The sequence below is a fragment of the Scyliorhinus torazame genome, chromosome 8 (assembly GCF_047496885.1).
Source record: "Scyliorhinus torazame isolate Kashiwa2021f chromosome 8, sScyTor2.1, whole genome shotgun sequence".
Taxonomy (NCBI): domain Eukaryota; kingdom Metazoa; phylum Chordata; class Chondrichthyes; order Carcharhiniformes; family Scyliorhinidae; genus Scyliorhinus; species Scyliorhinus torazame.
Genome location: NC_092714.1, coordinates 223410064 through 223436919, shown reverse-complemented (window position 1 = coordinate 223436919; position 26856 = coordinate 223410064). Strand labels below are relative to the sequence as shown.

At 45.4% G+C, this 26856-nt stretch overlaps 1 protein-coding gene across 5 annotated transcripts in view; it reads right to left on the bottom strand.

The window, feature by feature from the left end:
- LOC140428403 (protein FAM110B-like) overlaps positions 1 to 26856 on the bottom strand; it is a 42741-nt gene that overhangs the window by 14778 nt on the left and 1107 nt on the right. For 2 of the 5 annotated variants that reach the window (XM_072514814.1, XM_072514817.1), the window contains exon 1: positions 6568 to 6765. The gene's annotated coding sequence lies outside the window, so the exon portion shown is untranslated. Of the gene's footprint in view, positions 1 to 6499; positions 6766 to 6992; positions 7035 to 25532; positions 25611 to 26856 lie in introns of those variants that run through there. The other 3 variants (XM_072514818.1, XM_072514819.1, XM_072514815.1) reach the window with 3 other exon arrangements.

Below are 26856 nucleotides of genomic sequence, written 5' to 3'. Positions count from 1 at the left end.
AGGCTGGTACAGGATATTAGACTGTAACAGATGGATGTTAGAGCCCATTATTCAAAGCTTTCTATTGAAATTTTTACGGTAATAAATAAATCCAGTTTTAAGTGATGACTACAGCAGACGGATCTTAGACTATAACAGATAGATACTAAACACAATTATTCCAAGCTTCCCTTTGAATTCTTTATTGTTTAATTTTGAAAAAGCATTATAAGGGAGTGGTGCATTTCATTCACTGGGTTGCATATAGTTGCTAATGGGCATGTTTTCTTGGTCAGTTTCAGAGGAAGGGAAGTAGGCCATTCAGCACCTTGAGTCGGTTTCGCCATTCAATTAGATCAAGGTTGATCTGCATTTAACTGAATTTTTTGGACTTGATTTCAGATTTCCACTACTCGGTGAGAAAGATTGCTTCCTGACATTCCTTCCACCCCCGTTCCCCCATTCCAGAATGGTTTGGATCAGATTTTTAAAAAAAGATATGCCTCCTTGTTCTAAACTCACCAGAAGAAACAGTTACTCTTGACCTAGCCTATCAAATCTTGTAATTATCTGAACCACCTCAATTGTATTGCCTCCTAATTTTTAATACCTGTGGAGAAACAAGCCTAATCGATGCAGCCTGTCTTCATAATTCAAACTAATCCGTTTTATATGTTACTGTTCTCAATTAGTCTGATTTAAAACTTTTAGGAGCTAAAAATGTACATTTTTCCATGCATGTTCCAGGAAAAATATTCATTAATGAATACGATAATGGATCAAAATATCCATAATTAAATCTAGGGATATTTGTGTGGAATTCTTTGCAAAGTTCAAGCTCAATATGTTAAGGACTGAAACTTGATTAATAACAATTTTTAGTGCATAACCAGCATCATCCGAAATTGAACAGCAGAAGCAAGCAAATGGAAATGATTCTTCAGTGGAATTTAAAGCCTCCCTGGTAATGAATTTGGAGGAGCGGGTTGGTGGAGGAGATGGGGCGGGGCAGTTAATTAGATTGAAAGGGATGGGAAGCCCACTGCCTCCACCCAATTAACTGAATCAGGAGGCCATGTGGATGGCTTTCCCATCCAGATGTTCATTAATGCCCACTTAAGGATCTCATTCTGCCGGCGCTGGTATTCCACCAGAAACAGGTGAGGGATTCAACATAGGGGGAGCCTGAAGGGCTGTTGGTCGAATCTCTCATTCAAAGGCACTCAGTGCCTGATCAAGAGATCTGGCACCAGGAAGGGGGGCCCATTGAAAGCCACCCTCAGCCCATTCCGCCCTCACTCATCTTTAGCCTAAGGTCCATCATTAAGCCTGGGCCTCTGAAGGGTGCAGTGCAAGCAGCTACCACAGCTGCCAATGTCACAAACAGCAATGGAGAGCTGTCAGCCTCTATTTTGCCAGAAGCTCTCAGCAAGGGTGGGGGAATTTCCATACCCGAGGGCCTTAATCCCAGTGACGGCCTGACACTGGCCACATCTGCCTGACGAGCACATCATTCCGGTGCAGCCTTCCAGGCAGCCTTCCTCAACAGAGGCGCGCAGGGCCCTCTCTGGTTCTCCAGTCAACAGGTGAGACTCCTGCTGCAAACAAATTCCACCTTGCTACAATTCTATATGAACAACCCTGTGCAATAGTTTGGAATATTAAGTTGGTATCACAAGCTATGTAGTGACATGCATGGTGCTCTATACCTTTAATGTCCTTACACATACATCCACAAATGATTCTAAAAATTAGAACATTGAAGCTATTCTATTCTTCTTTATACAAAAGGAGCGTTTCCTGATCATGGAAGGAATCATAGCCGGGGGGGGGGGGGGATGTTGTGCAATGACTGATATGAATTCAAAAACAGACCACCTGTTGAGTCTGACACAATTTGATTGCTTCAAATCAAATCTCCCAATAGCCATTACCGTAACTCTTGAGGACAGAATTAATGAAGCAGAAGGGAGGAGATGCTAAAGATGTTTGTTCCGTGTCCTCTGTTTGAAGATCAAATATGAAAAGCAAAAGTTGTAAAAGTGAAAGTTGAAGCCACTTTTGATATTTAAATCCAATGAGCACAAGGAAAGAGCAAAGAAAAATGGATCCCGAATTAAGAGTTGCATATAAATAATAAATTCTGCCCTAATAAAATTACACTATAGTCTGCTAATATTTGGCTTACTTGATAAGAGTCTGTAATGTCACAATTTAGCAAGGTGACTCTGAATGAAATAAAATCATTTCCAATAAATTTCCCTTAAACAACTATAACAGGAATGTTTTGATAAGCAAAAATGCCTTACCTACTACATTACAATATATAAAAAGTTACTGCAGAAGAGGTGAAATGTTATTTTCTTTGCACACAACCAAAATACTCTCACTGAGTCGCAGTCCTTATAAGGAGCATAAAATCAGTGAAATTATTTTAATATTTTATCTACTTCATAAGTATTTGGTGGCAGGCAGCAAGGTGGCGCAGTGGTTAGCCCTGCTGCCTCATGGCGCCGAGGTCCCAGGTTCGATCCCAGCTCTGGGTCACTGTCCATGTGGAGTTTGCACATTCTCCCAGTATTTGCGTGGGTTTCGCCCCCACAACCCAAAAATGTGCAGGCTAGATGGATTGGCCATGCTAAATTGCCTCTTAATTGGAAAAAATGAATTGGGTACTCTAAAATTTAGAAAAAAAAAGTATTTGAATACACAGGAAACAATAGGAATATGAAAAGGAAGTTAACCAATCTACATTTTGTTCAATGCCAAGCACACATGTTAATAAAGTACCCATTTTTCATAATTCTGGTTATCAACAAAACCCATTGAACCACATAAAACCGCCAGTCGTATCGAATAGAATCCTTTAAGGAAATGATTTAGTACGCACACAAAGGGAGTGAGCTATGAATAAACTTATTTAATAAAATAGGTTGAGGGAGATCTTTTGCAAAGACTAAGGACTAAAAGGTAAAACAGCAGCACTGAGAAAGGACGTAGGAGAGTGTAAGGGGTAATTGGATACAGAGGTCCCACAAAATATCGACTGTTATGACCCCCTATAGGGACGGAACTTATAGAACATCTGATTCCCTTCCCACACCTCAGAGTATGAGCTACCCAGGTGACTAGGGGGCGGGGCCTCCGCCCAATTGGAGGAGCTCCCAACACAATATCATGTCTGACCTGGAAGCAGTTCGGGGAAGGTTACTCTGCAGGGAGTGGTGAGGAGTGATTGTTGTGACCAGTGTGAGGGGCGGGTAACAGTGTAAACCCCCCTCGGTCTCGGTCATTAGCACTCCAATGTATAAAAGAAACATGACAATGTAAATGTTTAAGAAGGAATTGTAACGTAAAGAGCGATATGTGTGTACGGTTATCAAAATTGAATGGAAGAAAGTCAAGGGAATGTATAACTCTGATGGAAATGTACAGTCAAGACAATTCGAAATGTTCTGTAATGTTTATGATAGATTTTATGAATAAAGTATATTTTTTGAAATAAAAAATAAATAAAGAGTTACTTGTACCCTGTCAGCCTGGCCTCTTGTGGAGTCTTTGCCTCTGCCAGCTCACTGTCCAAAAAGGCCCATCCAGGATTAGCTCCCCCCTGCCTGGCACAAAGATCAATTTCCAGCATTCTAAAATTGAAGAGCTGCACCGGATCATGTGTTTGGTACCCCTAACGTGCTGATTAAGTACAAATATGAGGCCCAAACTCGAAAATGGTCCTCTTATTGTTAATCCGGTCTTCTGCCTGTTAACTGAAACTAGATTAATTGTTCATCTGTCCTTTGGGTATGAATATGTGAAGCAACTCTCTGCTGTTTTATCTATGTTCCAGAAAAATCGTATAGATTGCAAATAAAATTCATTTCATATTTTGATATGGGTCATCTTATTCCTACAGTATTTCCTGCTGTTACATGCACTGCTAACTCAAGCATCATAGGCAAAACTTCTCAGATAACTGCAGTTATTTTCTTTCCTTTGGGCATGCTTTATTCATCTGGAAGTATTTTTCCTTTTTATTTCTATGTCCTTGAACTTTCTGCTGGCTCTCTATGGTTTAGTCTTAGATACTGCAAAATAATTTCCCCAGTATGCTTTGCTTAACCACTCCCGTTTACTTACAAATTTTTATTGTTTAGCTCTGTCAAAGTCACCAACCTCGTACTCACCAGTCTATTTCTCACAGATGCAGCATTCGATAACAGGATTTAGGAGTGACCACTACAAGTCTTTGTGGAGATGAACACCTGTGTTCACATTGAGGATAACCTCTATTTGTGTTGTATGGCTAAGCAGCCCATGCTAAATGGCAAAGATTCAGTGCAGTTACAACAACTAAAAAACAGACATCCGTGAGGCACTGTGGGCCATTGGCATGAGCATAATTGTATACAACCACAATCTGTAACCTCATGGCTCGGCATATTCCTCATTCTACCATTACTATCAAGTTGAGGGATCAACCTTGGTTCAATGAAGAGTACAGGAGAGGAAACAAGGAACATCACCAGGGATACCTAAAAATTAGGTGTCAACCCAGTGAAGTTACAACACAGGACTACAGACATGGCAAATCGCAGTAGCATCAAGGAACCCTGTTAAAACTGAAGTCAATGGGAATCGGGGGAAAATATATCCACCAGTTGCAGTCATTCCTAGCACAAAGAAAAATTATTGCGGTTGTTGGAAGCCAATCATCTCAGTCTCAAGACATTGCAGTTCCTCAGGATAGTGTCCAAGGTCCAACCATCTTCAGCTGCTTCATTAATAACCTTCCTTCCATCAGAAAGGCAGAAGTGGGAATATTTGCTGTTGATTGTAAAATGTTCAGTATAATTTGTGGTTCCTCAAATACTGAAGCAGTCTATGTCCAAACACAGAAAAACCTGGACAACATTCAGGCTAGGCTAATAAGTTCCAAGTAATATTCGCACTACACAAACACCAGGCACTAACCATCTCCAACAAGAGAGAATCTAACCAGCTTCCCTTGATATTCAATGGCATTACCATCACTGAATCCCTCACCATCAATATCCTGGGGTTTACCGTTAACCAGAATCTGAACTAGACTGGTCATATAAATACTGTGGTTACAAGAGTAAGCCAGAGACTGAGGATTCTGTGGCGCGTTACTCCCCTCCGGAGTCCTCAAATCCTGTCCACTATCAATAGGGCTCACTTCAAAAGTGTAATGGAACACACTCTGCTAACCTGCAAAAGTGCATCTCCAACAATACAAAAAGCTCGATACCACCCAGGACAAAGCAGCCCACTTGATTGGCATCCCATCCACCATCTTAAAACGTTTGTTCCCTCCATTTCTGATGTACCATCTACATCTACATGCCTTTGCCTATGTATCTACATTGTGTATTTATGTATGTCCTATGGATTTTTCTCATGTATGGAATGATCGGTCTGGACTGTATGCAGAACAATACTTCTCATTGTACCTCAGTACACGTGACAATAAAACAAATCCAAATCCAAGATGCACGGTACCATATTGGTAAGCCCCTTTCAACAGCATTTTCTAAAACTGTGCTCTCTACCAACTAGAGGTAGAAGGGCAACAAACAGATGGGAACACCGCCATTTGTAAGTTCCCCTGCAAGCCACTCACTCACCATGGTGAGTTGGAACTATATCACTGCCCCCGGGTCAAAATCCTGGGATTCCCTTCCTAAAAGCACTTGGGGTATTCCTACCACAAATGGACTGCAGAAGTTCACAATAATAGCTCCACTCCACCTTCTCAAGGGCAATTAGGGATGGGCAATAAATGCTGATCTAGCCACTGATGCTCAAATCCCCTGAAAGAATTTTTTAAAAAAGGGACAAGTTGTCTATTTCAGAGTACAGAGTGGAATCTGAAAACCAAGGTAAGATATTGCCCTATGGATGGTGGCGCTAATGGAGACGGGCTATCCCCCGATTGCCAGAATTGGCATGGTGGACTAAATAAAGACCTGAAGAAATTCTAAATTGTAATCATTGGAAACAAATCACGTATCCACCTACTTGTAACAAGTCACAGCCAGAACCCAGCACATTTATTTCTTGCCGCGGGAGGATTCGCACAGAGAGCTCAGTTCATTTGCAGAAAATCGCTCAGGGGTCACGGGGAGTTTTCAGCAGGCAGCGGAGGGAAATGTTTTATCTGTGCACTGGATCGGTATAATTCCGAATGCATTTAAAAAGGCGTTTACAATCGCGTATACACCCAGCACACGGAAGGAATCTCCCCGAATGAGGGAGCAGTTGGGTTTGATGGTTCCTGCAGTTCAATAGCCTTACTGTCCAGGGTTACATAAAGAACAAGGATCTGGGTGAGAAAGCAAAAGGGGGCCTCTGGAATTGTCCCTATCCAAGTTTTCCCTTCCACATCCCTCAAAGTAATAAGGGGGCCAAAAAAAACCCGAAAGACGAGATTAAAAAGTAAAGATTCAAATGTAACGCTTGTGTGCAGCGCCAACGTTTGGTTTTAAACAGTTCTCAAACTTACCTTCGGTCCTCCAGTCCGATAGGTACAAAACAGGGCGAAAGCCTGCAGTTTGTTACATGTAAACGTACCTAAGAATGGCTCTCTTTCTGCTGGCTGCGGAGCAGTGAGAATGTTGTCTTGGTTGGACAAACTTGAAGCGAAAGATCACCTCACCCTCCTCGCCAGCCACTTCTCCAACCCTGTCACCTTGTCTGGGCTGGTTTCATTTGCACTCGTCTGACAAAGAACTCATTTCCTGTAATTCCGTGGGCGGGACAGCAACAGCGGTTAACCCTTTCACGCTCGCTAAGGCTCACAGCCTCCAGTTTGGAATCTGCAGCGTTTAAACGTAAGAGATAAGCTGCAAAATATTTGCATGGGCACACCCCACCCCACCATTCAAAATGTGAAAGACAAAAACAGAACGGTTGTCAATGGGATCAGTGTTATTATGATGCAGGAATAATACACCGCGGAGTCCCTTCATTCTCTCCCTCCCCTTCACCCCACCTACTTTCTTTCTGGTTTTCTATCATTCTCTTCGTCCCAGACCTTTATTAGGCTATTTCTTGTGTGCGCGCACTTGATACAACTTCCCGCCTTTTCCCCTTCTCATTCCGTTTCAAAATGGGGAGGTTAAGCTCTGAAAAATACTTTGAGATTTTAATTGAACAGTACATGTTAGCAGGCAGGGGAGTGGGGGCGGTGCTGGGTTCAATCACAGTGTCTGGCAGCCAACAAGGCGTTCCTCAACCCCAGGGGCCGCCCTCACCTGGCAGGAACTGCCGATTGTAAAATCCAACTTCAATTGTGCCGGATTGCGGGGAAGCTGCTCCCCAAGCCTCAGAAACCAAGGGACACACACACGGGGCAGGAACCTCAATAATGATCCCACTAACATCACCATGAAAATACACCAGATTAGTTTAGGGGAAGAGGATCGAGATTGTGTGTACTTCGCCTCAAAGACAGAGAACAAAAATAAACAAACATCTGAAGCCTTGTTCTGTTATTTTAGGGAGGTTAGTGATCCGCTTGTGGTCCGACTGACACAATGAATGGGTGTCGGCCAAGCCACAGGGACAACTCATCCCTTTTCCGCATTATGTGAGGGGCCGAATAGGATGTGCCTGGAGGCTGATGATCTAAATGCAAATTATGAAATACAGAATAAACAATGCAGCAGCACAAAAGCGGAGCAGCTGTCACATCTGCACCTGAATATCCTGCCCGCAACTAGAATCCAGAGTAATCGGCAAAGCAACGTCACAGTTCCCCATGTAAATTGAACCATTACTTATTGAACTAGGGAGGAGGGTAGATACATTAGGCTGTGGGAAAATAATTCAATGTACCTAGTGAAATGCTTACAAATGTACATTATTCCAGTGCAGTAAACTGACAGCTTTACTGTCAAAGGAATATTAACAACCTGGTCATCATCATATCAGTGGCATACTTTTCAATGGTTCTGCACTCGATCACCTCCACTATTGGTGCCCATGTCCCCAGTAAAACACATTCTTTGACAAAGAGTCATGGGCTCGAAACATCAGCTCTTTTCTCTCCCTACAGATGCTGCCAGACCTGCTGAGATTTTCCAGCATTTTCTCTTACATTCTGTCTCGGCCTGGCCCCCATTTCCTTTGATGTGGCCTCCATCTTTGTTTCCTCAATTACTAAAGGCACTTACTTCAGTGTACCTGTACACATCACCAGTCCTACTGGAGCACCTCAAGCCCCTACTCTCTTCTGAAAAACTGGTCATTATGCCAGGGTCACCCTGGAAAGCAGAGATAAACCCGGGCTCATTTTCTTCACCATCAATTGTGTTTTTAATGCCTTTCAGTCCCATTCTCTCTCTCCTCTCCTCTAATAAGGATTTATTTGTTATTAAGATTGAGACCATCTAAGACCCACCTTCCACTCTCTTGACTCCAATTCACTAAACTGATGATAATTCTTCTCTTCTTGGTGTACATGCTAACTAATGTGATAAATGCTTGCCACTCCGCAGATAATACCCTCCTTTTCAAAACGTCGCCGCAGAAATAACACCCTTGATCCCTCAGCAAACTTTGAGGTTCTTGGAGGTGTTGTTGCCTGCCAAGTATGTACAAAGCTTTCCTGTAACCTTCTGTACGAATCTCTCCAATCGCCACATTAACACATCCCAGACCAGGTAAGGATGACAGATATCCTTCCCTTACGGCCAATAGTCATCATTAGGCTTATAATTCCAGATGATTATTGAACTCAAATTTCCCACATATGCCATGGTGGGATTCAAATCAGAATCCTCAAATCATTGCCCTGGGTCTCTGGATTACTACTCCAATGGCAATACCGTTATGTCATCCCCTAGAGTAATGATGGGAAAGAACATAATTGGTGAAGTGTATTATCATTAAGGCTAAACTATTTCTGATTTAATTAGAGCGGCAAAGGGAAAGGGCCTCATATCCTTTCTGTATTTCCAACAATTACCAGAGACAGGTTCATCATACATTGTCCGTGTTACAATTTCCTTCAGTTACATCCTATTAGATTGTGTTATGATCCCAGCTGATGTTACTATCGGACAAGTCGGATTGTAGGGTGGAACAGAGCTTGATAGATCCTAACTTTTATTTTTGTTCAGATATATGGACGGTGGCTACTGAACAGAGTCACAGGAGTCAGCTGATGAACTTTTAACAAAAGAGTAAAACATTTATTAAACAAGAAAAGATGAACAACTTCCCCAATCCTACACCCCCAATTATACCTTCACAGATATGTATAGATTTGTGAGGATAACACAAGTTACACAATCTATCTTATACTATAATATTCTCAGTCAGTACACTCTAGCCAATAGCAAGCATACAGGTTCTATCAATGGTACTTTAGCCTCTCAGGTACCGTAATACCTATAATACCACATTCAACCCCTGTTAAAAAAAGGTCCGGCGGGGGTGGTGGCCAGAAACTACAAAACATAACAACATGGTATAATTAGTTGGAGATACTGTAATACCTCCATACAGTGTTTAGTAACTATTTACAAGTTTGGTAGCTATGTACATTTGGTGTTTTATATTTACAGATTACAGTTAAAATGAAGCAATCAGTCGATCGGGGGCCCTGGTCATCCTCTGTGATCGTCGGAGCCTCGGTGGTGACTCTGGTGGAGGCTCGGGCTTCTGTGACTCCGGGAGCGTGGCTTCAATCTCCATGGCAGCTTCGTCACCCCTAGACGGTGCTGGTGGGGAAAATGGCTGACCTGGGAAGGGAGCGCCTGCGGGGGGGGGGGGGGGGGGCATCGGTGTGTGGGGGGGCCTAGACAGGGGCAGTGGAAGGACCAAACCTCCTGTAAGGTGCTGCGGTGGAGGGGAGGGTGGGATTGGTGGCTGGAATGTGCGTGGAGTTCCGGCGGGCGCCAGGTCCCGTAGGGAGACCGTATCTTGTTGGCCGTCGGGGTACGCCACGTAGGCGTACTGGGGGTTAGCATGGAGCAGATGGACACTCTCGAACAACGAGTCCGACTTGTGCGCCCGCACGTGTTTTCGGAGCAGGATGGGTCCGGGTGCTGCCAGCCAGGTCGGGAGCGAGGTCCCAGAGAAGGACTTCCGAGGGAAGACAAGGAGACGTTCGTGAGGTGTCGGATTGGTGGTTGTACAAAGTCGTGACCAGATGGAGTGGAGGGCGTCCGGGAGGACTTCTTGCCAGCAGGAGACTGGGAGGTTCCTGGACCATACGGCCAGTAAGTCGGTCTTCCAGACTGTTCCGTTCTCCCTCTCTACCATTATCGAACATGAAAGCAACCGACCGTTGGTCCGTGAGGAGAGTGAACTCCTGCCGGCCAGGTAATGCCTCCAATGTCGCACAGCTTCTACTATGGCCTGGGCCTCCTTTTCGACTGAGGAGTGGCGGATTTCGGAAGCATGGAGGGTATGGGAGAAGAAGGCCACGGGTCTGCCCGCTTGGTTGAGGGTTGCCGCCAGAGCTACGTCGGACGCACCGCTCTCGACCTGGAACAGGAGGGACTCATCGATGGCGTGCATCGTGGCCTTTGCAATGTCTGCTTTGATGTGGCTGAAGGCCTGGCAGGCCTCTATCGACAGGGGAAAAACTGTGGATTGGATCAGGGGACGGGCCTTGTCCGCATAGTTGGGGACCCACTGGGTGTAGCAGCTAAAAAACCCTAGGCAGCGTTTTAGGGCCTTAGAGCAGTGAGGGAGGGGGAACTCTATAAGGGGGCGCATGCATTCAGGGTCGGGGCCTATGACTCCATTTCGCACTACGTAGCCGAGAATGGCTAGACGGTCGGTGCTAAACACGCATTTATCCTTATTGTATGTTAGGTTAAGGATTTTAGCAGCTTGGAGAAATTTTCAGAGGTTGGTGTCGTGGTCCTGCTGGTTGTAGCTGCAGGTGGTGACGTTATCGAGATACGGGAATGTTGCCCGTAAACCGTACCAGTCAACCATTCGGTCCAGCTCACGCTGGAATACCGAGACCCCGTTAGTGACACCAAAGGGAACCCTTAAGAAGTGATAGAGCTGCCCGTCTGCCTCGAAGGCAGTGTATTTGCGGTCACTAGTGTGAATGGGGAGCTGGTGGTAGGCGGACTTGAGATCCACCGTGGAGAAGACCTTATAATGCGCGATCCTGTTTACCAGGTTGGATATGCGGGGGAGGGGGTACGCGTCCAGCTGCGTAAACCTGCTGATGGTCTGACTGTAGTCGATGACCATCCTATGCTTCTCCCTGGTCTTTACCACCACTACTTGAGCTCTCCAGGGGCTGTTACTGGCTTCAATGGCCCCTTCCCTCAGTAGCCTCTGGACCTCTGACCTAATAAAGATCCGGTCCTGGGCACTGTAGCGTCTGCTCCTGGTGGCGACGGGTTTGCAATCCGGGGTGAGGTTCACAAACAGGGAAGGCGGGTCGACCTTAAGGGTCGCGAGGCCGCAGACAGTAAGGGGGGGCTAGGGCCGCCGAATTGGAAGGTCAGACTTTGAAGGTTACACTGGAAGTCTAAACCCAGGAGTGTAGCCGCGCAGAGGTGGGGAAGGACATAGAGATGGAAATTTTTGAACTCCCTTCCCTGAACTGTGAGGTTTGCTGTACAAAACCCCTTTATCTCCACTGAGTGGGTACCGGAGGCCAGTGAGATTTTTTTGATTAACAGGGTGGATGAGGAGAGGACAGCGCCTTACTGTGTCGGGGTGTGTGAAGCTCTCCGTGCTCCCAGAGTCAATTAGACAGGACGTCTCGTGACCGTTGATGAAAACGGTCGTCGTAGCGGTTGAGAATGTTCGAGGTCGAGACTGATCCAGAGTCACCGAGGCCAATCGCAGTAGTTGGGAATTCTGTTCAGGCAGTGTGTGGCCGGCTGAGCTGGGCTCCTGGGGGTTCATCCAAGATGGCTTCTCCCATAGGTCGCACATGGCCGGGGATGCACGAAATGGCGGTGCCCATCCCACAAGCGTGGCGTCCGTGGAACAAGATGGCGGCGCCCGAGGTCCGCATGTGGCCCTGGGATATGGGGGTGGCGGCGACCGCTGGCCACACGGGGCTCGTGGAGAAGTTTGTGGTGGTGGTCTGGATTCGCCACTGGAGGCCACGGCCACCGCTTGGGCCTGACATACCCCCACAAAATGGCCCTTTGCCGCATCCCTTGCAGGTGGATGCGCGGGCCGGGCAGCGCTGGCGGGGGTGCTTGGCCTGCCCGCAAAAGTAGCAGCAGGGCCCCTCAGGTTTGCCAGGCTGCCTTGCAGCGCAGGCCTGTGGGGGAACGGGGGAAGTCTCGGCGTCGGCCGCTGCGGGGTTCCACACTGCCAAGGGGGCTGCCGCGCGGTCGGGAACGTAGGCGCGGGCGTTCCTGGAGGCCATGTCCAGGGAGCCTGCAAGGGCCCGTGCCTCCCTGAGACCCAGGGTGTCCTTCTCTAACAGGCGCTGGCGGATCTGTGATGAAGGCATACCTGCCACAAAAGCGTCCCGGACTAAGAGTTCCGTGTGTTCGCTCGCCGAAACTTGCGGGCAGCCGCAGCTTATTCCCAGCACCAGGAGTGCGCGGTAGAATTCCTCCAACGATTCCCCAGGTGCTTGCCGTCTTGTTGCAAGCAGGTGCCAGGTGTAGACCTGGTTTACCAGGTGAATATAGTGTCCTTTTAGCAGCTCGATTGCTGCATCGAAGTCTTCCGCTTCCTCGATGAGTGTGTAAATCTCCGGGCTCACCCTTGAGTGCAGGACGTGCAGTTTCTGCTCTCCCGTGGGTGCGTTTTCGGTCGTCTCGAGACACCCTTTAAAACACGCCAGCCAGTGCTTAAAAATTGCCGGTGAGTTCGCCGCGTGGGGGCTAAGTTGCAGACACTCCGGCTTGATTCGGAGCTCCATCCTTTATTCTTAAAAATCTAGCTTATTAAATTGATGCACGATCAATGACCACTAAAACGAGGTTGTAGTCCAACTGAAGGCTTTAATAAGCTAGATGTTTCCCCCAGCAGCTCAGGTACAGAATGAGGGCTGCTGGGGTGGCATGGGTTCTTATACCCCGCCTATCAGGGCGGAGCTATTATACACTCTAGCCAATAGTAAGCATACAGGTTCTACCAATGGTACTTAGCCTCTCAGGTATCGTAATACCTATAATACCACAGTTACACTGTGAACAGATTGGTCTCACTTGAGCTCTGTTTTTCATAGGGTGGTTTACAACTCCGCTCTTGAAGAACATGCCTTGGAATCTACTCCCAAACAACACTTTATCTTGGAGGTCTTCATCAAGGATCCACCTTGAGGGGTTAAACCTTTCCTTCCAGTATTCCTCTCTTCTGGATCACCATGTGTACTCAAGCTGTGCCTTCCACACAATCGCTCAGATACCCAGCTGTGCCAACGGAGCACCACTGCTTCACTGTCTACATTAAAGAGTCAACATCCTTCTGATCACCTTGGATCTCTGGCTTCTTGCAAGCCCATTTCACTTTCCTTCTGCTTTCTGCAGCTTTGCCCTTTTTAACTTGGAGTCTCCCCCTGCTCTTCACTGAAACCTTCACTGAATAGTACCCGTTTTCGGTCCCTGTCCTTGTTCCTCGACTTCACCATCTTCCTGGAACTCTCTTCTATCCCATTCCCTGGTTTCTGTGACTGTTCTTTAGTTTGGGACCTGGTCTCTACACGCTTCCTTCATGTCGTGTCCCAGCAGATTCTGTGAAAAGCTCCTTAAATCTGGGTAATATTCTTTCAACTGAACTCAAACTGCTTTCAGTTCCCCTGTGGTATCTCTGTTATTAGTTTTTTATACCCTCTGTTTGCTTTAGGGCCGTGAAAGCTCATTACAATACAACCTAAAAACTTGTCGGCAACTTTTTAGAATGAAACTAAAACTGAATAAGAATTAGGCTTAAACTTAAAGCTATAACTTATTCCTAATGCACACACAAATACAAATGTAAATCTATATTTCCTAACCATTGTATAATAGCCAAAGTGATATTGACTGGGTGTGTAGCTCTATTCTGTGAGATAATTCACAAATGGGGACTGGCATGCCCAGAAGGGGCAGTAAATCACATTGAATAAAACAAAATTGAGTGCAACAGGTAACATAAAAAGGGTCAATGTAAAAAAAACAAGTTTTCAAAAAATACTTTCTTGTGACCTCAAAATGGGAATCATTGGCAATGTTTTCAAGGTAGGCACTGCGGATATAAACTCAGATCCCATGAGTTATTTTTGTTAGTGACGAATGTGATATAAAATAGTTACTTTAGAGATATTAGTTACTGTAATGTAGATATAGGCCGGTCTAATTCTGTTAGTTCACAGACAAAGGATTTCAGAAAGCATGGCAAGGAAGGGGGAGGGGTGTCCAGTGGAGGAGGAGAAAAGGATGCTGGGTAATAGGAGGCCAGAGGAAGGGATGAGAAGTGAGCCAATTAGGATGTATGGCCAGGTCAGGAGGGGTATAGGATGACCTATGGGAATCGTGTATGTGAAACCTGATGCCATTTGAATGTGTTGGTAAAGATTTCTTTGTTCTACAGAATCACTCGATTCGGGAGACCCAGGAGGCAGCTTGCGTTCTGGGTTTGTGTGAAACGAGTCAGACTTGCAAGTCAAATAAAAATAACTAATGCTATGCCTGCAAATCCATCTCGAGTTTTATTGAGGCCAGACTGACGGGTAAAGAATTTATCATTTCTCATTAGCACGAGGAAGTTGAATTTATTCCAGATGTGACCTGCATTTGCCACTCAAATTATTCCAACAGAATAATTGGAATACATAGAAAAATGTCCCATAGCACTTCACAAATGATCAGACATTTAAAAAGATATTCTTCCATGGGACATGGGTGTTGCTGGCTAGGCCAGCATTTATTGCACATCCCTAATTGTCCTTGAGAAACTGGTGGTGAACTGCTTTCTTAAAATACTGCAGTCCATGTGGCGAGGGTACATCCATAGTGCTTTTAGGGAGGTAGTTTCAGGATATTGACCTAACAACAGTGAAGGAATGGCGATATAGTTCCAGGTCAGATGGGTGTGTGGCATGGAGGGAAACTTGGAGGTGGTGCTTTTCCCATGCATCCGTTGCTCTTGCACTTCTAGGTCGTGGGTTTGAAAGGTGCTGTTGAAGGAGCCTTGATGAGTTTCTGCAGTGCATCTTGTATATGGTACACACTGCTGGTAATGTGTGTTGGTTGTGGAAGGAGTGGGTGTTTAAGGTGGTAGATGGGGGGTCAACCAAGTGGACTGTTTTGTCCTGGATGTTATCAAGCTTCTTGAATGTTGTTTGAGCTGCACTCATCCAGGCTATTAGAGAGCATTCCATCAAACTCCTGACTTGTGCCTTGTAGATGATGGACAAGAGATGAGCTACTCGCTGCAGATTTTGCAGCTTCTGACCTGCTGACAATGTTTAAGAAGAGATTAGAGTAGCTGGCAGAAGGCAGGCTTTGAAATGCAGAGGTGTGGATGTTGAAAGCGAAGTAGAGGGAGAAGGTGGTGCAGACCAGAGACCGGATCTAATTTGCAGGTCACCCTGTCACGATCTCGGGACATTTCTCTCTCCAGTGCCAGCTAAATAAATAAATCTCTGTCATTAGTGATGGCAATTGCAAATTCAAATGTAAATATACCAAAGGAGAACAAAGAACAAAAAACAATACAGCACAGGAACAGGCCCTTCGGCCCTCCAAGCCTGTACCGGTCATGATATCAACCTTTGCCAAAATCCTCAGCACTTTGGGAAGGAGATAGCTCACAAAATCTCATGTTGAATGTTTGGAAATGACTGTGAATGACATTACTGTACAAGTAGTTACTGTTATCCTCATGAAGATGATAACTCTCAGAACAAACAAGTAATATATTTCCTGATATAAATAGTAGAGAAATATAACCAAAACTAGTAACTTAAATGCATAATATTGTTCACAGCTATTTCCAAGCTAAAATATGAAGCAGTAAATTCCAAAGGAGTTAATAAGGGACCATGCACAGATTGATATTTCTAAGCAGAATATAAACAATGTTTTGCTGTAGGGCAAGAGTAATGCAGCTTGATTCACTAATCTATTCTGCACTGTAAAGTCTATGTTCTATGTTCTATTAATCTGGAACATGATCTCATTAGCATTTGTTTTTTCATTTCATTCAAGGTTTTAATTACTATGTAAACATATCTAGGCAATGCAAATGGAACAAAATACATTCTTTGTGTCCCTCACTGCAAAGAAAATTTCCCTGGGAAGGGCCTATTTAAATAAAACAAACCGAGTTGAAAAATCTAAAAAGATTACAGGGCCTTGATGTCGATTTGTGACAGCATGTTGACTTTACCAACTTTGAACAGGCTGGTACATGCAGTTTATGCATGGAGATGACACAGTTAAATTACTCCTAACCACTTATTAAAAAGATACTGATTAAAAAGGAAATACATTCCTCACCAAAGTCTCGTCCTTTCCACCCTTACTCAGTTTCTGCAATGTACAACTCCTCATACTCAACCTTCAACCAGTACCTGAACTCATTTTGTCCCATCTCATGACACTCATCTCTATTTTCCCCTTCATATTAATGTTTCTCCCCATATCCATAGTTATTTTCTGGATCCCATTTTTACTGATAGCCAAATTTAGCTTTCAGATCTTGATCACTTCTTCATATCCTCTTAAATATCCTTCTGTCCACACATGCTTTCATTCTGACCTGAGGGAAGAACATGAACTCCCTCATTGTTGCCATTTTCTCCCTGGTCCACTAGGCAGGTACCGGCAGCTTTGTCAGCCCCATTTCCACTAGTTCGCAAGTTATTTCTGCCTGAGACGTACCATACACTACTGATCCTAATGCAAACACTGTCTAAATAGCTCAATCTCTTGATCATGCCTGACTATCTCAAAATGCACCATCAATCCACTTGTAAATCCAAATCTTAGTTTTATTGTGGGGTCATCATGTGAGTCAAGAGCAATCCGAAATGCCTTTGTCCATCACCACTGCCTCCTCAGCTCTCCTTTTTCTAAAATCTCCATCCTAAACCTCAATTTGGAGAGCTTGTGGACTTCTCTGCCTCCAAAATGAGATAGCTTCCTTGTCGAATGATATTTCTTCTCTCTCTATTCTCCCAAACCAGACCCCTTTCTCTCACTTCTCCTTCCATTTCCCTAACTATATCAAACTAATGAGTCCTATGAAGTTCAGCATGTTTCCTCAGCCTTCCCTCCAGCTCAACTACTGGCCACCAAACTCTCTCCATGTTGTCCCAGATTTGACAACATTGCCATTCTTTTTCTATTTTCTGGTATTGTGCTACCCCTTCCAAAATGAGCATTACTGATTTTAGAAATATGTTTATCTTAGACTGCTACCCACCTTTGAAACTAATGCCCATGTCCAATTTGCTTTCACTCCATGATCTTTGAACAGATATCATATCAGAACTCTCTGCTCAACTTCTCCAATGCTCCCTATTTAATTCTTTCCAATTCCTGATCATTCTTCAACACGGTAAAGTCATCAACAACATCCTGAGTGGTGACAACTGGGTCTTGTCTTCCTTAGCCTCTGCACAGGCTTTAGCAATGCTACCATCACCTCTTTCTCATTGTCCTCTTCATGACATTACCCTCTCTTGCTTCCATTCCTGTCTTTTGCAATGCAACTACCACATCTCCTCAAAACGCATTCTCTCCTGTGACCACAGATGAAAGTGTAAAAGGTGAGTGCAAGTAGACAGGCATCAAACTTGTATGGTTGTCACAGAAAAATGGAATTGTTACAACGCAGAAGGAGGGCATTTGGCCTTGTATGTCTACACAGGCTCTCTGAATAATCAATTCATCGAGTGACATTCTCCGCTTTCTGTCTGTAATCCTGCACATTTCAGATAACAGATCAATTCCCTTCTGAATGCCTTGACTGATCCAGCCTCCATCACACTCTCAGGCAATGCATTTCAACCACTCATTGCATGGACATGTTTTTCCTCATGTAGCTTTTGCTTCTTTTGCCAATTGCTTTAAAAACTGTGTCCTCGATTTTTGCACATGTGGGAACAGTTTCTCTCTGACCCTGACTACATTTTCCAGTTCCCTCATGTTTCTGAATACCTCTATCACATCTCCACTCAGCCTCCTCTTTTCCAAAGAAAACAGTCCCAAAGTCTGTAATTTATCTTCGTAACTGAAGTTCCTCATCCCTGGTACAATTCTCGTGAATATTTTCTTCGCTGTCTCAAATGCCTTCACACATTTCCCAAAGTCTGGTGCGCAGAACAGGACACGGAGGCCGAACTAATATCATATACAAGCTCAACATAACATTCTTGCTCTTACTTCTATTAATAAGGCCCAGTGTAATTCTCTTATTTCCAGTTTATTCCCTTATTTCCCCTTTCTTTTATTTTTTGCTGTTCTTTTTTGATTCATGGATGATTAATGGGCATGTGCCTTTAAGGCAAGTGGTCTGTGCCTTTAATTCAAATAGAAGACTGCGCTGGTTTGGACTAGGGTAGTTGATTGACTGGCACCAATGACAGAGATTGACTGGTTCTTGGTTTGATTGATTTGGCTGATGGCCAATGAAATGGCCCAAAAGGTTGTGCTCGTCCCGGTAACAGGTGGTGATTGGAACTGCTTCCACTGGAATGTTTTCAGAGTCACAAGGTTTTCAGTTTGACGCCTGGCTGCTTAGAGAACTTCTCACTGTTTTTCTCCAGAATGGCTGTGTTTCTGAACTGGCAGAGCGCCTGGGTGACTCTATGTGCAGGTAGAATTCAGAAACAACCACATCTTTCTCCTGAACGGCAAAGGCAGAACCCACTAACCCACTCTACAGGGAGATAAAGGCCTGAATGCAAACTTTGAGCTGAAGGCCCAGTTTGATGCAGAATAAAGTGCCTCTCCAAAAAGCCTGCTGCCTGTGAGTACTACTTTTCCTACACTACAAAGGCCTGAAGACAAAACACAAACTAAAAGCAAGGTTCGAGGAAACAAAGTTTCTGCCTCTCCAGGAAAGGTGCGAGTACGATGTTTTTAAAAACTGCAGGAAAACCAGTATGGGCTGCAACACTAAGACTGCATTCTATAAGCTTACTGTGAAGAAAGCATGCTAGAACCATCATCTGAAACAATGATTCTTTTCTCTTCCACTTATGTTTTTCCCCCTTTTCCACCCCTCTGTGTTTGTCTGTTTGGTATGTATGTGCAGAGGGTGGAGAAGCAAGTTAAAGTAGGAGTTGGGTAGTTATTAATATCTAACCAACTGTATCTGCTGCGTATTTCATAATTATTCTTGTTAAAAATAAACAGTAATTGTGTTTCAACTTGCAAACTTGGTAATTATTAGGCAGCAAAGGGCCAAAGACTTCGGGTATTTTTCTAAGTGTCATTGGTTAATTCACTTGTGTTGTGACTCTGGGACGAGTGGAGCTGGAATTGACTGTGCACTTGCCCAGGGTGTCATAGCAATAAGAACATCTGTGTTCTCTTAATCATATGTTGACACCTTTGTTGACTTCTGACAATATACCCTCTGGTCCTACAGCCCCTTCAGAGTGTATCCTTTACTTTCTAGTGCCTCTCCATGTTAATCCTAGCAAAATGAATCAGTTCACAGTTCTCTGCATTGAACTGTACCTGCCACTTGTCTATCCATTCCCCAACTCGTCCTGTCCTTTTTGAAATTCTACACTGTCTTCCTCACAGTTGCTTCCAAATTTTGCATCATCGGCAAATTATGCAATTGTGACTTGTACATTGAGATCTATGCCATCAATATATATCAGGAAGAGGAAGGCGCCAAGATTGATTCCCGGGGAACTCCACTACAAACCTTCCTCTGGTCTGAGAAGCAATTAATCACTATTCCGTTTCCTGTCACTCAGGCAATATTGAACCAATGTTGCTACTTTCCTTTTTACTTCATGTGTTTTAGCTTTGCTCATGTCTTTGTGTGGCGCTGTGTCAAATTCCTTTTGGAAGTCCCTGCACACCACATCAACAACATTGCCTTCATCAACCGCAACTGTTATCGCTTCAAAAGCTCCAGAAAGTTGGGTTAAATATGATGTTCCCTTAACAAATCTGTGTTGGTCTTTACTTAACTAATCCATATTTGTCCATGTGACTATTAATTTTATCCCAAATTATTGTTTCAGGAAGTTACCCAACTACAAATGTTTAACGAACTGACCTGTAGTTGCTGGGCTTATTTATTGTGAACAAGAGTACAAGGTTTTCAATTCTTCCATCTTCTAGCACCACCCAAGTCTAAGGTGCTTAATTGACTTTAGGCGTAGATAGACTATGTCTTTCTGATCCAGTTTAAATTCTTCTAGTGTATTAATTGTCTTCTCTATCATTGCGGCCTGGGTAGCATCTATTTCCTTGGTAAAGAGAGTTGCAAATTATTCATTTAATTTCTTTGCAATTCCCCCTGCCTCCATGCATACACCTTCTTTTGGTCCCTCACAGACCCTACTCCTCCTTTACCACGTTTTTACTATTAATGTCCCAAAAGAAGACTTTGGGATTCCCATTTATTTTAGCTGCCAGTCTCTTTTCATACTCCCTTTTAGTTCCCTTTTTTTGCTTCTTTCACTTCCCCCAATGTAATGCTATATTCAGCTTGGTTCTTTATTGCATTATCCACCTGAGATCTGTCATAAGCACATTTTTTCTTCTTCATTTCAATCTCTACCTACTTGTTATCCAGGGAGCTCTGGCTTTGCTTACTTTTCTTTTCAAGGGAATATACCTTGACTGTGCCCGAGCACTCTTTTGTTGAAAGTAGCCCATTTTTCAGCTATCGTTCTCCTCCCAATTATTGATTCCAATTAATTCTGCCCATGTCCATTTTTACCCCATTAAGTTGGCTTTCCCCAGTTAATTATTCTTACTCTATTGTTCTTTGCCTTTTTCCATAGCCAACCAAAGCTTATGATACAACGATCTCTGTTCCCTAAATGTTCTCCCACTGATATTTGTTCCACTTGGCCCACCTCATTCCAAAGAACCAGGTCTAGCTGTGCCTTCCCTCCTGTTGGACTGGAAACATACTGCTTTAGGAAACGTTTGTGAACACAATCCAGGAACTCTCGCCCCTCTCTAATCTTCACACTATTTCTGTCCCAGTCTATATTTGGATAATTATCATCCTCCATTATAATTACTCTACAATTCTTGCTGCGTATCTCTGTATTTTCTCCTTTCAAATTTGTTCTTCTACATCCATTCCATTAGTTGGTAGCCTATAGACTACAGCGAGCAAGGTAATTACATCTTTTTGTTCCTTAACTCTTGTTTAATAGAATCTGTTCTCAACCCCTCTGGGATGCTCTCTTTCTCTCTCCAGCACTGCAATGCTCCCCTTAATCAATACTGCCATTCCTGCCCCTTTTCTTCCTTTCCTATCTTTCATGAAAACTTTGGGCGGGATTCTCCCGCAATTGGCAGGATGGCCCGATGCCGGCGCCAGGAATGGCACGAACCACTCCGGCGACGGGCCACCCGGAAGTTGCGGAATCCTCCGCACTTCCGGGGGCTAGGCCAGCGGCAGAGGGGTTGGCGACTCGCCAACCGGCGCTGAAGGGCCGGAGTGGTCCCGCACATGCGCAGAACCGCTGGCGTGTTCTGCCGCATGTGCTGGGGGCTTCTTCTCCGCGCCGGCCATGGTGGAGCCCTGCAGAGGCCGGCACGGAAGGAAGGAGTGTGCCCACGGAAGGAAGGTGTGCCCCCACAGCACAGGCCCGCTGTGGGTGGGCATCGATCGTGGGCGAGGCCAACCCCCCGGGCTGGAACCCCCCTCGCCACCCCGAGGACCGCACCAGCCGGCCTACCAACCAGCGGCGGGAATCCTGGCAGCCAGCTTCGGAGCGACGGGGCGGGATTCACGCCGCCACCCCGGGGATTATCTGATGGGGGGTCGGAGAATCCCGCCCCTTGTACCCAGGAATATTTACCTCTTCATTGAGCAGGTCTAGCCACAACATCAAATTTCTACTGTTCAGTTCATGCCTATAATTCATTGATCGGATTAACCACACTCCATGTATTCACATTCATGCTCGTTAACCCTGATTTAGACTTTCGGCGTGATCCAATGGCCACGCTGCGCCCGAAAAGCAGCCCGCGGTGCAGCGTGGCCAATAGAAACCGGTTGACCCTGCTCCCGTGATCTACCCGGCTCGCAATGCCTCGCAAGATCCAATGCAATCTTGTGGGACGTTGCGATGTAAATCCCGCCCATTGTGGGCGGATCACCTTTTGGAAAATCTACATATTAGAGTGGGACAGCTAATCTCACTCTAATATGCAGGTTCCTAAGGTACTTGAGGCTTTGGGATTCACCCCCTTTGTCTCGGAGATCTCGTGCGAGCGCCGTTTTGTACTGGCCACAAATGGGGGCCACAAACGGGGACCCTCATGAACGGCACTTGTGGGGGTCTCCCAGGGATTGGAAGCCCCGTTGCATACCCTTTAGCAAGCTGGTGCCCTGGCACTGCTCGTGCCACCTGGGGACCTTGGCAGTGTCAGCCTGGCACCTCAGCAGTGTCAGTTTGGTACCCTGGCAGTGCCACCTGGGTGCCAGCCTGGCACTGCCAAGGTGCCCAGATGGCATTGACAGCCGGCATGCGCATTACTCTAATGTGCAGATTCCTGAGCCCTTGGGATTCAATACGTTCACCTCAGGGACTTCAGGTGAATGCCGTTTGATGCTGGTTCCCACAACGGGGACCAGATGAAACGGCACTTGTGGGGGTCTCTAAGGGGATCGGAGGCCCCCATCTGTATGCCGTTTGGGCAGGGTGTGCCCTGGCACTGCTGGTGCCACCTGGGAACCCTGGCAGAGCCAGCCTGGCATGTTGGCACTGCTAAGTTGCCAAGCTGGCATTTTCTGTGCACGCGCAATAGGACTGGGGTTGCCCTGTATGGGTGTTAGGGGGCCGGGGCACCTCCCATGTTGCATTCGGGCTGGCGGGAGCTCGGAGCTTATGTGTGGCCTCGGCTGCGTATTCTTCATTTGGACCACTTATTCATAGCTAGTCTCGTTGAATAGCCATGTTTTTCTTGGCACTGCGAATGACGTGAAACACGCGGCTAAACGCGCTCGCTCTGGAACTTTGTTCCCCTTTGGGAAGATGGTGCCTGATGGTTTAAATATTTTAATGGTGATGTAAGTGGGCCGAGAGTATCGTGGATGGTGTGGCACCCGGCGCAGATCCTGTATTCTGCCGACATAGCGGGATTTGCACCTGGTGCAATGAGGCTGGAGAATCGCCCCCACCATTTTGTGTTCAAAATTCTAGTGTGTATCACAAGTGTTGAAAACAATTCTCATAATTGTAGGATTTGCAAAGGGATGTAATGTTAGAGTTTAGAGTATAGAGGAAGACCGTCAATCTTAGCTTTACGCTGGCTGTTTACTAGAGCAAACCAAAAATAATCCTACTTATTATCTCCAGATTCAGTAGTGCTTTCCTCGGCTTCAATATTTATCAGGTTTTCGCTGTTTTGACAAAGCATTCTATGCTCCAAAAGTGCTGCGTATGGATAAACCTCTCTGAACTTCATTCCTCAGTCCTGTCATGATATTTTAAATTGATAATTCACCTTGGCACCCAATTAGAGGAAATACTTTTTTTTCCTTATTCATTCAAGCAAAACCTTTCATAAACCTCAATCAAATTTCTTCTTCAGTTTCAAAGGAGATGATCCCAATACTCCAAGGGCACGATTCAAAGGAAAAAAATCTATGTCCGGTTTTGGGCATGTTTACCGGGGTATTTCTCGGCGGCAGCACCGAGAAACATCCCGCTATTCAATGGAACTTTGCCTTTTTTTGGCCTCGGAGAGTTCCTCTCCGCCAGTGCCACAGGAAAGGCTTCTCACAGATCAGAGAGCTCCGGGGCGGGATTCTCCGAGCCCGCGCTGGGTCGGAGAATTGCCGGGACGTGGGAAATTCCTGCCATGCCGCTCCAACGCCGGGGTGCGATTCTCTGGTGACCAGAGAATCGGTGGCAATTGCACCCGCGCAGTCACCGCGGCGCCGGTCGGGGGCCGCTGAAAAAGGGCCCCACGGTGATTCTCCGCGGGCGACTGGCTGAACTCCCGCTGAGTTCCGCTGAGTCCCGCAAGCGTGGTTCCAATTGGTACCACCTACAGGAGCTTGGACCCGCAGCAGCGGTGGACGTCCTGGTGGGGGGGATCTGACTCCGGGGGAGGGCCTCCGCGGGGTCAAGGCCCACGAACGGGGGCTTCCAATCGGTGGGCGCCCGCGATCTGGAGGGGGCTTAGCTCCTTCCGCGCAGGCCCGCTGTAGGTCTCTGACATGTTGCTCAGCGCCGGCGTGGAGATGGCAACCACGCGCATGCGCCGGCCCGGAGACGGCCATCGCGTGCATGCGTGGACCTGCGCCGGCCATGCAGGGCCGCCTTTCGGCGCCAGAGCAGCGCGCAGCACTCCGGTGCTGTGCTGGCCCCCTGAAGACCGCTGGGCCAGGAGGCCCTTTGACGCGGGCATACACCACTCTGGTGTTTATGCCGGTGCCAACACTTGGCCGGAATTTCGGAGAATCCCGGCCCCGATCTTTCTCCCCCCCCCCCCCCCTCTCCTTCACTCTCCTTTTCGAACCCCCCAACCTCAGGGAGACCCCCCGGGAACACCTCATAACACACTCTCCACCTGGGATGGCACCCTGTGCCCTATCCCTGGCAGTGCAAGCTTGTTATGTGGGCACCCTGGCACTGCCATCCTGTCACCCTGACGGTGCCCCTAGCCATGTGAAATTCCCACCCTTGCACCCCTGGAAGTGCCATTGTAACACGGCTAGGGTGCCCGGGTGTCACTGCCAGTGTGCCAGGCTGGCAGTGCGAAGGCTCCCGGGTGCCAGAGCGAGTGCCAGATTGATACCTTGCCCTGTCCCCAACCACCCAGGACTCTCTAGTGGCCTAGGAGACCCCTCCAGGTGCCATTACGACTGGTTCACACTTGTGGAAACCAATACTAAATGGCGCCCTGGCGCGGTCTCCCAGGGAGAAACCGTGAACACATATTTAAATGAGCCTAATGACTCATTAAAATATGCAGATCTGGGTCATGATTCGAGCGTCACAAATCTCGCAAGAGCATCTTGTGAGATTCAACGGCCTCGTCCCGACACCAAATCAGGTGCAACGAGGCCTTTTAATCACGTCCCAAGTCTCTTATTGTAACTATAGTTTCTTCTCCCTTGCATCATGCGACTGAATATACACTGCTCTGTCACCATGGTTTTTATGTTAAACATTTCTGGCCTTTAGCAAATCTGCTCTAACTGACTTTGGTTACCCTATGTACTTTCATAATGTTTACCAATTTGATTTTGAGCCATGGATTCTGGCAGTTTAACTGCAACTGGTATTAGATTGCACAGTTTATCCTTCTGGCCTTTTTTCATCAATGGAGGTACAGTGGGTACCAGCCAGTTTCTCAATACAACTTTCATAAGACTGGTGGTGAACAGACCCATTCGATAAAAAATAATGTGTTGTGATTGAAATAGTTTTCACTTACTTGTTGACTGCAGAATGGATTTAGAAACTAAAAGCAACTGTATTATCAGTTCCATCTCCCCATTTGGTGTTTGGATTGCTGGAAATGACAGATAGGATTGAATCATTCAGCAACTGTTTCTGTAACATAATGCTACAGGATGCTTTACTCCTGCTATTTTTAGTAATCTTGCCCATAACTTCAAAATTAATACACTTTAACACACATTTTACCAGACATTGGAGAAGAGCTCAACATGGTATACACGGGATTGGCATTCCCCCTAACAATGTGCATCACACTATATTTATACAATCTGATGAGGCATGCCCATTTCTCTATTGCATCTAGATAAGATTGTAGTCTTTTTTTCTCCTCCAGATATCTAACACCAGCACCAGACATTACCCTCCAACTGTATTAATCAGTTTCCATGTGGAGCTGCTATCATTACCATCTTGTCGATTAGAACACAAGTAATTCCTTATCCTACAGAATTCCATCTTGCATTGCAGCCTTTTGTGGGACATTTAATCAAAATTCCAAATGAACAAAGTGAACTGAGCTACTTTTATCCATAAAGCTGGTCACCACGTTTGGTATGACATGACTTTCTTTTGCAGAAGGCACAATTGTAAAGATAGAGAACCCATTCTTCGATCATCCTTTTCTAAAACAGTGTATAGATGTCATGGTAGAACTCTCACTATTAGCTCAGATAGGACTATTGTGTTTATTATCTATTATTTGCACAGTATATTTTCAAGGCCCAATTGTTATTGGAGTACAAAATCTGAAATCTAAGCATTAACTTCTGTGGACTTGCACTCTATCATTCTGGATATATACTTTAGTATTTTATTTACTTTCAAAATTGTTTTACAAAATTCTTGTTTCTGCGCTAATTTAATTTAATTTATCATTTGGCTATGCCAACAATGGAATTCATTATTTATAAATGCGAGTACAATGTAGTGTTATAGACAGAACTATGCTTAAAGCATTGCAAGATTTTCTGTGGATATTATGAAAGATGATTTAATTATTAAATAGTTTCAATGAAAAAGTAGTTCTTATCATAGGATGAAGTGTTTTCAAAATGAATCCACTATGTTTTAATATCAGTTTGTGTGTGATAAATTCAGAAAACTATTCTTAACACATATTGTCCTGTGCCATTAATTTTCCATTTTGAAAAGACAACTCAACGCCCCAATACAATCACAGCATGTGCTAACATATGTTATGTCATATGCCTCATGAAAATTTAAACAGCTTTATTGCATTCAGCATGTAACTGCCTCAGAAAGAGTACCCTCTCCGCTTGTCAGCTGATATGAAATAG